This window comes from Diadema antillarum, unplaced genomic scaffold, assembly GCF_040938485.1.
Source record: "Diadema antillarum isolate AM-2024a unplaced genomic scaffold, OU_Dant_1.0 seq00000442_RagTag, whole genome shotgun sequence".
NCBI classification, from domain to species: Eukaryota; Metazoa; Echinodermata; class Echinoidea; order Diadematoida; family Diadematidae; genus Diadema; species Diadema antillarum.
Genome location: NW_027271417.1, coordinates 811654 through 827676, shown reverse-complemented (window position 1 = coordinate 827676; position 16023 = coordinate 811654). Strand labels below are relative to the sequence as shown.

General features: G+C 39.2%; 1 protein-coding gene across 2 annotated transcripts in view; it reads right to left on the bottom strand.

Annotated features, from left to right (window-relative positions):
• Window positions 1-16023, bottom strand: part of LOC139732669 (hippocalcin-like protein 1) — a 156495-nt gene that overhangs the window by 31954 nt on the left and 108518 nt on the right. For both annotated transcript variants that reach the window (XM_071643519.1, XM_071643520.1), the window contains one exon: window positions 13075-13154. The gene's annotated coding sequence lies outside the window, so the exon portion shown is untranslated. The remainder of the gene's footprint in view (window positions 1-13074; window positions 13155-16023) is intronic.

Sequence of the window (16023 nt, the reverse complement as noted above, 5' to 3'; positions counted from 1 at the left end):
GCAGGTATTTTTTTTTTAAAGCACGCGCTCTACTGGTATACCCGACACTGTTTGCGCATGCTCAGCTGTCGAATTAGCTTGAAAAAATTTTGGGCTAATTCTCTTCGGGCTGATGTGAGTAGGAAATGAAATAGCGCGCTAATTTGCGATCAGGAAAAATATCTCCAGCTTGGATTTTTTTCGGGCTGATGTGAAAACGCCTACTGTATCACATTTGCATTTAAAAGAACTGCAGTCACATAATTAGAATACTGGATACTAGTGTACCAGTATACATGTGTGTCTGTGTGTGTATTGTGTATGCTCCATAAGAGTGTGTGAGTGTATGCGCATTTGCTGACTATACAGGAGGGGGAATACTTTACAATTAACTTGATTTTTGTTCATGTTTTGTTGCATGGACGTACAGTAGAATTTCCCTATGTACAACTTACTGTGTTAACCTTCTTTGTCTTGAATAAACAACAACAACAACAACAACAACAACACACACACACACACACACACACACACACACACACACACACACACACACACACGTAGTCTTATAAACCAGTCTGTCAGAATAAGAAGAACTATATACCAAAGAAATAAGCAAGAAAAATTCATTCTTCCCTGTAAGCTCGAATGTAAAGCTTGCATAATTTAGCAGTGGTTGGACAAAGGTTCCACTTTTACCTGTCTCTATCTTAATTAGTGGGGAATTAGCAGAAGGCTTCAGCTAGTTCAGGAAATTCACCAGAAAGGGATCCAATATTGCAGAACCCCTGGTATTAGTAGCGAAGCGACCTGTACATCAGCCGATGACGTCTAGATGCCGGGCAGGAAATAAATGATGTATGCCTGGTATATACACACACGGGATTCTCCCCTTTCTGTCCTTTCATTCAGTAATCCTCGACACGGGACCCTTTGCTCACACAACATCAACAGATCAAATTAGACGAAAATTGACTAACAGTCCATGCTGCGGGATCTGAAGCTAACCTACCGCACTGCGATCTCAGGGAATGCTAATTACAAGTAATGGTAATTTAAGTGAGTGCCTATGAGCTTGCTGACGACGTTTTTGGATTTCTCTCTCTGTCATGGTGCATTTGTCAGTCTGAATGAATTCAGACTGATTAAAATGCCGCCAGAGCATATTTTCTGTTTAAATGAAACATCCCTATGATACTTACTGCTTGCTTTCAGTACAATCCAATTTTGTCTAATTTAAACCATGATATATGGAAGAGAAATATAGTTACGTCGTCACAGAGCAGCCTATTGCAATTTCAATATCAACATGGACGTGTACAAGCATTTGTTAATGCAATGGATAATCTAATCATTCACAATCCTAGGGCAACAGGTTCAAAATTTGACTCTGATTTTCTTTCAGCCAACGAAAAGAATTAATTCTTATCAATATTCTCTTTTTGCTAGATGCAACATTTATCACAAAATATTGTAATGAATGAAAGGATGTACAAATGAAAGACCTGACTCGCAAAAGGTTACTAGTGACTACCAACAAAATAAATTCTACACAACAAGTTATTTGCAGCTGCAGAAAATATATGTATCAGAGAGAAAAAAAAAATGGATTGTCTGCCTTCACTTGTTTCCTCAAGAAATGAAATCTATCAAGCTAGGTATCCTGGAGAATATCACAACATGTATATGAAGAGGGCTTGGCCTCAACTCTTTTCATGAGAAAATTATCAGTAATGCACAATCTATCAAGCTAGGTATCCTGGAGAATATCACAACAGTCGTATTTGGAAGCCTAGGCAAGGCTTGCTGTTACTAATGTAAAAAAAAAAAAAAAAAGACTGTTGAATGCGCAAATTATAACTATCTCAAAATATGGATATCAAATACAAACATTTAATAAAGAAAGTTTCATGTAAATGCACAACAACAAAAAAAAAAAAAAACCCAGTCAAATAATAAACATGTGAACATGACAATTCCATCTCCCTGATGGTCATGCAAGCGGCAAAGCTATCAATAGAATTATTTAACCATAAAAGTGTCAACCCAAGTTGGGGCAGTATATAGGAGAGCATAATACCACCTTCTTATGACCATCTGGATTCTGTTATACTTAATGCATGTACTTAATTTACATGCTGGAACAAAATGGCTGTGATTTCCCAATGTCTCCCTAAAGAGATGAACACTACACTATAAAGTGAATGCTTCCAAACTATCACACACTAAAATTGGGGTCTACTCGATTGAAGATTGTGTGTTGATATTCTAAATGTCCATTGGGCGCCAATTTGTGATCTTATCACTATAGAATGTGTTGGAAATGACATTCATGTACAGTGTGCTTCACTTCAATCTAATGACCCATCTTCTCTGCAGATCACTACTATGTGGAAGACAAACACACTCTTCTTTGTAATCATATATTGGTACTGTTTTCGCCACATATTTTGAGAGTATAATATTTCACAAATTGGGACTTGTATCAGGACTTTGTGAGCGGGTGAATGCAGGAATGATAACCACAGTGAACGGGATGAGAAAACAGTATTATCCCTTTCAAAAGTTGATATGTGATGCGGTTGTGTTCTATGGGGGGGGGGGGGGAGGCAACATTTTTGCAAGTTGTTAAGTTTTGTAAATATCAGTCCACTTGCAAAACTCAACAAAAAACAAAAACAAAAGCACATTGTTATATAAACTGTTTGAGTTAGCATTCCCATTCCGGTAGAGTTTTCATATATTATGCATACGTTCTTATCCATGGTTTACAAAGATTTCCCAATGATAACAACAAAAAAAGATGTCTGGCATCCTCTATCATAGCCTATGGACAGTGACAAGAAGCTGATTTGTACAACTAGAACCGGTACATCATCGCTGGAGTGACAAGACCGTCTATCTCAATTATTGGTGAAAATGACTTTTGGGGGGATTAATGGTCAGATAATCAGTTAAGTGATGTCCTGTCTGATACCCCTTTCCCGCTGCCCGTCTCGGTGAACCACCGAGAGGTTCCCCGGTGAATTCAGCGGGGAACCTCTCGGTGAAAGTTTCAGTGCCGTCGTTTCACACTGCTCTCGGTGAAACTTTCCCCTAGACGGGTTTTCTGCTCGCAACGTGGGTGATCTTATGTAGGCCTACTTGAGTTTGTTGTGCATCTGCGATTTGGTTTTTTCGATCCCATGTTCAGCAAGTTTTCAGAGGAGGGAATCGTACGCGGCAGCGTCAGCCGACGTCCCGCTCAGTTCTTCGTTCACTGCTGCCTCGCTACGTAATTGAAGTAACAGTCTCTCTTCGTCTTTGGTCCACACTCCAGCCATTTGCAAAATTCCCTCGAAAAAATCAAGCAAGAGGCGGACTGTATCAGACTTTACTGGAAGAGTTAAGAGCTAGACACTAGAGGAAGACGAAGAAGGAGGAAGCATCAAATCGATCAAGTACACTGTAAACCTATATCAGCTTTGTATACACGGCGTGCTAATTAAACAATACAATGCACAGCACGATGCAAAACAATGCCGTCGCACTGTGAACGCCACATTGCACACGAAACGACATACTATGTAGTGTCGTGTGTATGTTTACAAAGACGAATTACTAGTACCCTGTACGTGTGGATTTGGGAGGTCGAGTGCGCGCTAGCTAGCTGAAAACGTGTGCATGACCAGAAACAAAACATGACCTTTGACATAATCTGCATATTTTCCCCGGTGTTTCACCGAGACAACCTTTCACGCTGGGCGCTCTCGGTGAACCACCGGGTGATTTCCCATTGAACTATCGGCGTTTACCCAGGACGCTTCTCGGGTAAAAATTGCCCAAAATTTCATCGGTGTTTCACCTAGGCTTCCCCTAGATTTCAACCGAGAGACCTTTCACACTGCGGGGTTCCCCGGGTGCCCCCAGGTGCCCCCGGGGAAGATTTTCTTCAGCGGGAAAGGGGTATAAATCATAGACTCCGTTTACAGTGCGGGGCTGGGCCGAGCCGCGACTGAGCCCAGCCTCCATTGCGGGGCCGAGCCCCGCAATTTTGTCCGTTTACACTGCCGGGCTCGGCTGCGCTCTTTAATTCAAACCTTTCAATATTTTGTCGTAGTGGCGCTCTGCTTGTAAACAAACGCAATTTGGTATAGTCTGGTTTTCAGACCCTTTGCCAACTGGATTCTGTGGCGATGAAGTCGCCGTTCGGGCAAAGGCCTTTGCCGAAGGAAAAATCCTTTGCAGGACAAAACCACCTTAAACTATACTAGCTTTCGACGTTGAGGGGGTTAATATCCTGAATAGCGAAATAGTATGGGCAGAGGGTTTGGAAGCCAGACTAAAATTGGCAGCGCATTTGGCCCAGTTTGCGTTTACACTGAAAAAAAGGCCGAGACCACCTCCACAGCAAGGCCAAATGCGAGGCCAATTTTGGCCCCGCATTTGACCTTTTGCGCGTTCACACTGAAGCGGGGCTGGGGCGAGCCGCGGCCGAGCCTCGCACTGTAAACGGGGTCAAAGAGCTCTGTCTTACCCCAAAAATGAAGCCACTACAGCATGTCGAAGGAAAGGTAATCCCATTTGTTACTGTGCTTTGGCTGCCATGTTTTTTTTGCTCTCCTGAACATTTGACATTTCGTAGATATACGAGGTCTTGTCACCCCAGCAACGATATGCTGGTTTAATGACGCATTCGCATTTCTGGATGTTTTCAACAAAGGGCCCCCATGATTCACTATCTTAGTTCTTCTTATCCATTTTTTTGTTAAAGACGTGGAATACCCAAGTGTGAATGTATTACTTGTTGCTTTTTTTTAAAGGCAAGAACCCAATATATTTTCTACTTATAAAGAGCAATCATTTTACTTCATTCTGTAAGGTCTAAATGTATGCGCAAAATTTGAAAAAGAGTTTACTGGTCAAGTGGGTGAAAATACCCATAAATCAGAAATCACTTCGAGAAACTGGCTCATTTGGTTTGAAGGGATTTGTTTCAATTTGAAAAAGAAACCAAAGATGCATACTTTTTGTAGATTACATAATTGTAATGCAGCTAGGAATACATGCATAAAATTAAAATACTTAAATTTGATAAGCAGAACATACATTTTACTTAATATGGAAGTTTTGGAACATTCCGATTTTATGGATGCTTCCTTTGGAAGATGCAGGTAATGTGATTATTCCCTGGCGTATTTTGTATCTTTTTGAAACCTGTATATCTGATTAAAATTTGTATTCATCAGTTCTTACTAGATATGGTAGGGTATTAAAGACATTGAAGCTTTCTGGTTGCTCTCAGGTTGCTCATAAAATATTAAAACTAATCCCCCTAATTTCCTGAGACCCATTTCAACGCCATAACTTCTGTTTTGCCTGTATCTGCCCAGGGGCTCTACTGAAAGACGAACGCTATTAATGATATAGCATTGAGGCCTTTGTTTAAACAGTTTACACTTCAGCGGCCCTTATTCTTCCACATCACTTTCAATCAATGTCTGAGAGATGGAACTCTTTAATTAAGCCATCTCAGGGTCCAACAGTTATCCCATCACGAGAAGGCTGCAGACAGTATTCGGGAGGCTCCGTGCATTGCTGAACCTCTGCAACATGCACAGAATACTTAATACTTGAGCCACAAGTGAAATTCTATGACTCAGAATATCAGTGTGTGTGTGTACTTTTTTTTTTCATATGTCTACGCATTAAAGCTTATATGAAGTTTATATGCCAATCTAGAATGGGCAACCTTCTTGGTTTTTTTCCCCTTTGTTTGTTTTTTTGTTTTTTTATTGGGTCTGAAAATTTGTTTCAACCTAAACAGCCAATGCTAGACTTGTGCAAGGCCAATGCATTTAGAGCTGACTGTAGATATGAATAGCAAGGATATACATGGATAAACTAGATAGAAATATAAAGGCAGAGATATGAATATAAAATGGGATGTGAAAAAAGACTGGACAGAAAAATAGAAAAACAAATCAATTAATGAGAAGCAATGACAGAATGAAATAAGGAATTAGTAGATAAGGAGTCTATGAAGCTTCATTCCACGTATCTCAAAAGGTCAGAGCCAGAGCAAAACACAGTCCATCAAACTGTGAGTGCCTAAATAGCCCCCCCCCCCCCCCTCACGCCCACTCCTTTCCCCAAACATCATCTCAGTGTAGCCTACTGTTACCTCCCGCTGCTGACATATCCCTCAAACACACGTCTCATCACTGGGGAGCCCCCAGGGCCAGACCCTGATGGGATGGACGGGATGGACAGGCCGTCATCTTTACCAGTGAAATCAACGTCAATCCCACCCAGTGACCTATTCCTCATACCACTCCTCCACTGTACGTACTTCCTTGATGTTCCATTGGACTAGATACTCATTAAAGGGGGGCGCAGAAATTAATAGAACAATTACGAGCCCACTGCATAACAGGAATGCTCGGAATTCTTGTCCCACAGATAGCAGTTGCCGATTCTCGTTTGACTGAATGGTTGGTATTGATGGGGGTGGGGTATGGCATGGATATGGGGGTGGGGTAAATGGGGATGCAACGGTTTTTCTAAGGCAACAGACATATATTCCATCAATCATCAATCCCACTTTACTTCTTTTTTTTTTCCTGTATGGCACCATGTGCCCAGTTGCTACCATTTACTGTAAAAGCGGAAATGTTCACGGTGTTGAAATTTTCGTGCATTCACACAATCAGAAACTAGCGCGAAAATAAAAGCACACAAATATTTTTGCTTGCCATATGTTCCTGTGCGTGATGTCTTGATTCTGCGGAATTAAAAACACGCGAAACTCTTCTCACCCGGCCAAGTGCGAAAAATTAGTCGCGCGAAAATATCCACTTTTACAGTACTTGCTATTGATGGTCACCTGGGGTGAACTGCTAGGGGCCAGCATCTCCCGTCCATTTCTTGGGTGTACGCGATATGTGGTACCGACAATTTTATTGGATTTGCACCTTGCACTTGCAGCACTCAAGTCGTTTCAGGTCAAATACTGGGAATTAGTCTTCCTCTACTCATCTGTATTTACCAACAATCCTTTTTAATTTTAATAAATGATAATCAAATCGACATTACGTCACCAAAGTAATAATCTACAATGTACATAGTCAATAATTTGCCTTTAAAAGACAACACCTCAGGGTTACATTCTATACTATAGCTTGCTGATGTGATAGGAACAAATCCATGATGTACTATAGATTTTGACTCTGAAAATTGCCCCTAAAGTGTGATCTTGCGAAGACTTTGTTAAACTGCATCTCTGAAACAAGTCTGTCTATTACAAGAAACGATTTCTATCATGCCAGGAATGCACATATTTCTCATACTATAGTCAGAATTTTATATGATAAAAACATGTTTTTCCCCTTAAATAGAAATCCAAGACAAAGTCAGTTTATCAATGTAGGCCTAAGCTGTATTGATAAACCATTGAACTTAGATGGGTAGTCATTTGCTCTTAAAAAACATATGTGTCCTAATTTTGTTTGTATTATATTTCTCTGTAGGTTTAAAGTGACATGGGACACATGGAGATCATTTGTTTGGAATTAAAATTTGCCAATACCTCATGGAACACTGCGTACTGAGAGCGAATGGTTGGTGTTTTCATCCCCTCCTCAAAATTAGTCTGGTATTGGATGTCAAGAAATCATCAGCCGGCATGCGTGGGATCGTGTGCCAAAGCGCTTGGTGGCGGTGTGATTTCCCACTCTCTCTCCTCACACAGAGGGGGCTAGATTTCACCGCAACAAACATGCGCCCCTCTCTCACAAATACTGTCGCAAATTCACTGACCCTATTTTCGGACCTTTGCTAAATACTGCACGGTGACATTAGCCTGCTATTTTTATGTGCACCAGTGATATGAGAGAGTCTTATGCTGTTTGGTAAGAGATGGAAGCAAATATGGCTACCCCAGATCCATCACTCAGTCTGCATGGCTGACTATCAGCTGCATTCGTGCTTGATGACTTATTTCCAGACTGATGGCTAATTCTCCTATTTCTGAAGCGATGCACTACACACACTCTACCACAACGCACATATATCTAGGCCAATACACACACACACACACACACACACAGACACACCACACATATAACACAAGCAACTTACAGTGACACAGGATAATCCATAAGTGTTAAATACCAGAGGAGGAAATATTCAGCAAAGCCAGTAAACAGCTCATCAGTTCCATAACAATATAACATTCTCTGCATTATTCTTCTCTACTACCTTAATAGCCGGGTTCACACGTACACCAATTAGCGGGATACAAATCTCGAGATTTGCATCGCGATCGTCATCCCGAGTTTTTTGCACGTGTGGACAGAAAAAACCCGAAAATTAGCGGGATAAGCATCGCGATGCTAATCCCAAGAAATCTTGCGCTGGTTCATCAATTAGCGGGATAATTGGCCCCGCGCTGGTACGTGTGAACGGTCGGGATTAGAATCTCGAGTTTTTACATCCCATCATGCAATGCGCACATCACAACAGCGAGGCCTCTGCGAAGAGGTCCTTCACCTCTTTGGAGCACAACAACAACAGCGCGCGAACCACACCACTGACGCGTAAAAGACAATGGACAAAGGTAAGTGCGCGCAAGCAGTGATAGAGGAGGGCGCTGTGTGACCCAGTTTGCAGGCTTTGTTGTTGTCTCTATCGGCAATTAGCGGGATAATTCGGTACGTGTGGACGCTCGCCAAATTAGCGGGATACCGATCGCGATCGCCATCCCGCTAATTTGGTACGTGTGGACGCTCGCAAAAAAACTCGGGATGAGCATCGCGATCGTCATCCCGCTAATTTGTACGTGTGAACCCGGCTAATATTTAGTTGTCAATCTCCACACATGCACTTCTGATCCACATTTTACATGATTAAGAAGGGCTTATAATCTTCACAATTAATAACATCGCAACATTATTTCTAATCTATCATTTCTTCAAATTTGTTTGTTTTGACTAAAAAAAAAACTTTAAACAAAAGAAAAATGCTGTTAATCACTATCATTATCATCATCATCATCATCACCACCATTATCGTCACTATTATCATACTTCATAACAACTTAAAGTGCTATGCATACAAATCACCTTTCTCTGGGAGCTACATGTGATGTGATCATTTCAGTGTTACTGTTAGCACTGCAAACGGACTTGGGCATTTTCTTTTCTTTTCTTTTTTTTTTCAGGCGGGAGCACCACAACAGACTTTTCATCAGACTGCCATGTGTAATTTCTGCCTGAACATCAGGTTTTCCAATCTAGACGCTATTTTTTCCCCTTCTTTTTATAAAGATGCTAGAAATCACTTAAGTGGACAATGATTGCATTGACGTAACCCTGCTGAAAACACTATGCTACACCATGCCTGAAATCCAATCACAATGGGCGTATGTCGGCCACATTGCATATTTCATACATCGGGCCATTCATTACTGCAAAGTTTGGCGGTGCGCAAACACATGTCTCCAATTAAGTGGCCCGTGGGTACCAGACAAGGAATTAGGCACTCATATTCTGGCAGTACAATGTATTCTACAGCAAACGCAGCTTGCTATTCTTGTGTCCCCTGTTACCATACTACCCTGGAGACTGCTGAGACCTTAGCCCCATGAAGTCACAAGAACTAACCTAGTTTAAGCCATTAGTCACTGAAACGCCCAAAACTGCCCATCTTATTAATCCCTAAAACGCCCGAAACCGCCTGTCCATTTTTTGAAATAGTTTTTTGCTTTACCATTTTTTTGCTTTTATATATATAAATATATATATATATATATATATATATATATATATATATATATAAATCATGTAATTTGGAAAAAGGTCAAAGGTCAAGAAAAATATGTCAAAATTACTTCTGTCACACACCATTCTCTTGGTAAAGTCTAATTAGGCTTCCAAATAAACATAATCTATAATGACAAGAATAAACATGCAGTGAGCTATTTCATATCATTTAGAACATTGTCAAAATGTTCAATATGTCAATGTTTCAATATTGCTGTACCTTCCCGGGAACCACAGGCCATTCTGCTCTGTGCTAACCTTTATTAGCACTAATGATAAAAAAGCCCTCATTCAACGGGGTGCTTTTTCTAACTGGAAAGTCTGGATGAGTATGCGTAACTCAAAAATAGCACAAACATGGTTGTTGTTTTCACGAAAGCAGAATCTACAGGCAAGATTCATGCTCTTTTAAATGCATATATGTTATGCACCTGCTTACTGGGAAGTTGTTTTGATATACATTTCCAGCAGACACGAAGGTGAAGGTGGGCTTTGAAAGGGATAGAAAAAACTACAACAACAAAAAAAGAGGGGGGGGGGGGGGAGAGGACACCAAGACTGAGGAAACATTTCATCCACTGCATGAAGTGGCAAGTCTAGTAGAGCTGACAACTTGTCAAAATACAAGTAATTCGACTCGCCATGTGTATATCGGGAGAGCAAATATGAGAAGGTTGGGGATGCCCTCACCTCATCTCATCACCCTCCAGATACAAGCTAATGGATGCACGTCTGCCTCGCTGTCAAGCTGGGGGTAGTGAGGGATTAAAGGACAAGTTCAACTTCACGTACATGTGAACTGAAAGAATGCAGCAACATTTATAGAACACATTCAGTGAAAGTTTGAGGAAAATCGCGAAAGCCATTCAAAAGTTATGAAGTTTTGAAGTTCCAGTGGCACCATTGCTGGATGAGAAGACTACTACAGCTTGTGATGTCACATGTGTAGAATGATACAATGAAAATATAAAGAAAATTCAACATATTTTCACTTTTCTTGCACAATAAAAGAGCATTTCACTTGCCTCTAAAGTCTTTACGTAGGCATTGAGGGAATGCATACTTTTTTCAAAAAATAGAATTTCGTGAAATTCTCTCTATATTTTTCTTATGCATGTGACATCATACACTGTAGTAGTTTTCTCATCCAGCAGTGACTGCACAGAAACTTAAAAAATTAATAACTTTTGAACAGATTGTTCGATTTTCCTCAAACAGTCATTGATGTGTTCTATTGATATTGCTGCATTCACTCAATCCACATGCATATGAAATTGTCCTTCAAAGACCCATAGAGGCCTCCTTTGTCTAACACTCCCATTTGTCAAAAATGTTCATCAATACATTTGTACCTGTCCAGGCATTCAACATCAGCAGTTAACTTTCCAACCAAAATTTCAGGTTTGGAGGAGAGAAGTTATTTTTCATTCTTGAATATTCCCAATATTTGTCAATGATTATGACATTCTCCAAGTCCTGACACTATAATTCCAGACACTGTTTATGTCAGTACATGTTTGATGTGAAAAATTGTTTGAATGTATCATTTCATTTCACTTCTTAGGTTTGCGAGATCCCAAGCTCCGAAGTTTGTTCAATACAAGTAGTCTTAAGAATCTTAAGAATATCTCTAAAGGATTTAAACTACATAGAAGCCACAAATGCATCATAAAGGGATGGTAGAGGTTTGGTAGAGATGGCATTTCAGGTTTCAAACTTTCTTTGTAAGATAATGAGAAAGCTCTTAAGAAATATGAAAGAACATACAATTCGAAGAGGAATTTAAAGTTTATTTGATGAAAATCTGTTTTGAAATTACTGATATATCCAAGAACAGAAAAGTCCTAATAAAAGGTGGGACCCAATCACCTTTTACTACCACTCTGCTTTACTTTGTTTTTGCAAACACAAAGACAAAACAGATGTGGATTTCCTCTTTAACCCGTTGAGGACGAGTCCCGAGTATACTCGGGCAAGTGTCTATGGGAAATGCGTGTTATGTTATAGCAAAGTCAGTCCGTCCTCAACGGGTTAAAATAGTATACTCTCTTTGGAAACTATTTGAGACTCTTTAACTTGTTCCCTGCAAGGCTGTGGAATTTCCATTGACTTTGAGCTATGCCGATCATTTCTTTTACGTAAATGGGCTAGTGTACATACAGCGTCAAACATCATGTTCTATCATGGTTAATACATGAACACTGATTAATTTGGAGCTTATTTACGTCAAAGTAGGGCAATTGTCGATCAGTTGCAGTGTCAAGCAGGCTCCCTTTGAATTTCTGCAACATTCTATCTGGCACTATGGTGCTCAGTCTCCAGAATTATTCATGTTTTCAAAGGACGTATTTCACAGGAGGAGACTTTGCTGTGACTCATCAGTCGTTGCGACTCATGCGACTTGAAAGACAAAATTATGGCTTGCGCTCCCGACAAGAAGATGACTGCAGGGTGACTTCCAAGATGTCTCAAAACAAGGAGACAACTTATTCAGCTGGAAGTCGCGGAGATGTTGCCATGATATCTATGACATATCTCCAAGATATCTCCACAATGTCTCTGGCAGGAAACCAACGGGTCTCTGCAAGATCACGGAGAGGTCTCGGAGACCTTGCAGACAAAAATTATTCTCCATGTCTTGGCCACATCTACTGAGACACCACCGAGACGTCATGGACATGTCGTCAAGACCAGCTGGAGACTCAAAAAAGTTAGATAATATTGAGCATGTTTGATTCCTCGCGACTCCCCGATGACTAGGCTAGTCTCCACGAGACAATGGAAATGTTGCAGAGACACTCTATCCATGAGCAGCAGGGGGTCCCCACCTGCAGTTTTACTTTAGTCGGGTGGATATTATAATCAATGGAATTAAAAAGTTTGAGCAACCTCTCAGTGAACTTTATTCCTGTCAGCTTTTGTGTTAACCTGTGGTGTGTGCAGAAAATTGCTGTTGCACATGATCAGGTTTATATTGGTAGCGCTGCGTGTCCGTATTTACTCCAGTTTTGTGATTTAATCATTATATGGGATTCTTGTTTTAAAGTATCATCTTAAAGATTGGGTGTTATGTGGACTCTCCTTGTCAGTGATGATTACCCTCTGAATGAGAAAAATATATTTTATGAAATATCATGGATACAAGTCCCGCATTGCTGTCTCAATTGAAGTTTTAAGTCATATATAACCTATCAATTTTTCAATGTAACGAGGAAATCTTACTCAAGATACATGACCATGTACCATGAAGCTATATATACATGCCATTGCAAGCTTCAAAACTCCAAGTACTTACCTCAACAAAGCAGAGGGCAAACTGTTTCGACAATTTCTGGCAGATAATTCCAAAGTATATGTCCCAGTGTGTGGCAAGTCCTATAGAAGACAGGACACAGACAAAGACACAGATACATACTTGAATCATTAGGAAATGAGTCTGATTACTGCTATACATACACATTCAAGTTTAGAAATTTACACTTTGATGAAGATGAATTTACACAAGATGAAGAAAAGAGCAAAAAGATCAGGGGAGGAGAATAAGAAGGAAGGTGACAGATATAGAGAAAAAAAGAAATAAACCAGTCAAGATGTTGAAAATGAAAATCAAACATGACTCAATGGTAGGAAGGAAAGGAAGAAAGTGAGCCTAAAAGGAAAATTGGGAAGAGAATCAAAAAGGGGACAACAATGAAAAAACCTAGACACAAAACAATACAAGAATGTTGGCCTGACATGGAAGAAGAACGAGATAACACTGGCATTAATCTGTGTAATGGAAGGTATGAAACATCAGCCAAACAAGTCACCAAGGGAAATAATAATTGCTTTATTCCAACTTGCTGTAAAACACAGCCATAGTCAACATGGAAATCCATTGTTTCTACTCCGTACCATCTGGGCTGACCTTCTCTCCGAATCAACTGATATTCCTTGCTCTCATTTTGAATTGCTCGACTATAAAAAGTAGGCATCATGATTACGGAAGGTTCAAGATCTCCGAGTACTCCCTGATCCGTATTCATTCCCATAGTTGCCGCCGAATGGATGTCTTATTTCACTCAAAAGTGCTATAAATGCCAACAGACAATTCAAACATAAAACTTCAATCGTTCTTGTCTTCCAGTGTTCATAATCACACATTTTATGAGAAAGACAGTATGCATGCCGAAGTCCTGGGAGATAAAAAGCTTCAACTTGATGTAGCATCTCGCTCATCTTACTTCCAACAGGATTTCATCCACTCCAGGTTTCCATGTGCAATTAAATTTGCACAATAACAAGACATAATGGCATTTGTCACATGTATATCCAGGGTTGTATCACATCATTATGACAGAGAATGAAATCTTCTGTTAAAGTGAAAGCATATGGTCAGTTTTACAGTAAAGGGTGTAACTTTGATGTGGCAAGGGTCAAAAATTAAAGTTGTGTTTCCATTTTTATCTTTGCTTTTATTTTATATAGGAATGTCTATATTTTCAATATTTTGTCATTCCAGAGCTTAATTCTTAGGCTGAATATGAAAAATGAAGTTACTATTATGGAATTTTAGATAAATTTAGGTAAAAACAACAAGAATGTTTTGGTCACCCACAGCAACCAAATGAAGATAAATGGTGGAGGTAATGCAACTTTTCATTTGCTGTGAACATATATTTGAAATATCAAAACACTTTTCCCCCAACAGATATTCGCTCTTGCAATTATTTGGATGTGAACTTCAAATTTCAAGGTAAAAATGGTACCTGACAAACTATTTTTAAGTTAAAAGAATGTTCTAGAAGCAAGAGCCACTCTAAACATAGCCCTAAATAATCTCTTGGTAACAAACATTTATCAACCCAAATCCCAAAGAAATTTGATTATTTTTGACAAAGTTGAAATTTTCAGACTTGTGAGTTTCGGAGGCTTCAGTTAACAAACTAGTGTGTTTCGGAGGCTTCAAAACTGCTAACACAAAGTTCTAGTCCTGTATTCACTTAAAATGATAAAACTACAGTAAGCAACTATCACTACATGCTAGAATAAGAACAAGGCATCAATAAAATGTGAATAACAGTATACAGATGTACATTTTAAGGCAGTGCATAATGTTTACCCTTCATACAATATGTACTTATTATTATAAGGAAATTGGCTTCCACAAAAGTGAATAACAAACCGTGTACACTTTGAGCAATGCTCAGTTCGAATTTATGACATTACATGAGGCAATATGATTCTAAAGGAAACTGCAACAGTAGCAATAAAAGTACACTGATTAGGAACATTTTTTTTTTTTTTTTTTTGCGGTTTAAAGTTAGCAGCAACGCATGTTTCGGAGGCTTCATCATGACTGTTAACATGCAAAAATGGCCCATTTTAAAGGTGATATGAAGTACATTAATGCAGCTGATTGTTTCCAAATAACTAACAATGTTGTAACATGTAAAATAGTATTTATTTGTATGCAGAAAAAAGACTTTCCAACATATATGTTAAGAGACAAAGAAAAATATTTTAAATCTTTATGCTCAGTTGTATACATACACTGTATTTGCATATCCATGACTTTGGCAATGCAGAACATGATTAGGCTACACACATGAACAGCTGTATGCATTTGTCAAACTTTTCATCATAATGCAGTAAGAATTACTTTCCATGAGTTAGAACTGTAGCTATAGACTTAATGCAAAGATTATGTTTGCTTGCTTTATAAGTGCAGTTTGTGGGATGTATATTGACATAAACCACCCATCATAATTGTTTTATATACATATGTACATGTGAAATCAATTTCAACTGTTGATGAGAAAGGGATAGAAAATATACTATGTGATGGCATGACGGTTAGATTACAACATAGCATTGTAAAATATAGAAAGGGGAAAAAAGGTTTATAAACATTCTTTTGCATATATGACCATGCCTGATATCCCCTACTATAGCTATCAAATGCAGTGATCATGGTTATAGAACAGCAATCTTAAACACCGATCAGCCATTCCATGTAAGGGTCATCATCAAACAGTCATAATCAAAATGGAGTTGGAATAATCAATATATTGGTGATATTATCATGGAGCTCAATAGAAATTGAAATGGTCAAGATCCCAGTCATCTTTTTGAATCGCCTGTTGAAAAGATAAATGTACATACCCTACCCATGACTGTGTACGAATTTGAATAAAAAAAAAATGTTGACCAAATGTATAGTTCCCTATAATATTATATGATAGTTAGAATTTTACTTTCTTTT